Below are 596 nucleotides of genomic sequence, written 5' to 3'. Positions count from 1 at the left end.
TCACGGCAGAATTAATAGTCAAGACTATTTAAGCATTTTATCTGACCAAATTCATCCTATGGTTGCGGAACTGTTTCTGGAGGGAAACACAATCTTTCAGGATGATAATGCACCAATTCACACAGCTAAAGTTGTTACTGAATGGCACGAGGAACATTCTAGTGAAGTTGAACATCTTATCTGGCAACCACAGTACCCATATCTCAATATTATTGAACATCTATGGTGCATTTTAGAAAAACAAGTAAGGAGTCGATATCCTCCACCATCATCACTACAAGAACTGGAGACTGTTTTAGCTGAAGAATGGACAAAAAATCCTTTGGAAACAATTGAAACTTTGTACGAGTCCATACCTTGTAGAATCCAAGCTGTAATTACTGCTAAAGGCAGTAAATTTGTTTGAAATTTTAAGGTGTTTCCATTATTTTGTCCAACCCCTGTATATATACATTATACACATGCACACACATATATCATCATCATCATCATCATCGTTTAACGTCCGCTTTCCATGCTAGCATGGGTTGGACGATTTGACTGAGGACTGGTGAAACTGGATGGCAACACCAGGCTCCAATCTAATTTGGCAGAGT

This window comes from Octopus bimaculoides, chromosome 26 (genome assembly GCF_001194135.2).
Source record: "Octopus bimaculoides isolate UCB-OBI-ISO-001 chromosome 26, ASM119413v2, whole genome shotgun sequence".
Taxonomy (NCBI): domain Eukaryota; kingdom Metazoa; phylum Mollusca; class Cephalopoda; order Octopoda; family Octopodidae; genus Octopus; species Octopus bimaculoides.
The sequence above is the reverse complement of the archived record's forward strand: the minus strand, read 5'-3'. Positions refer to the sequence as shown.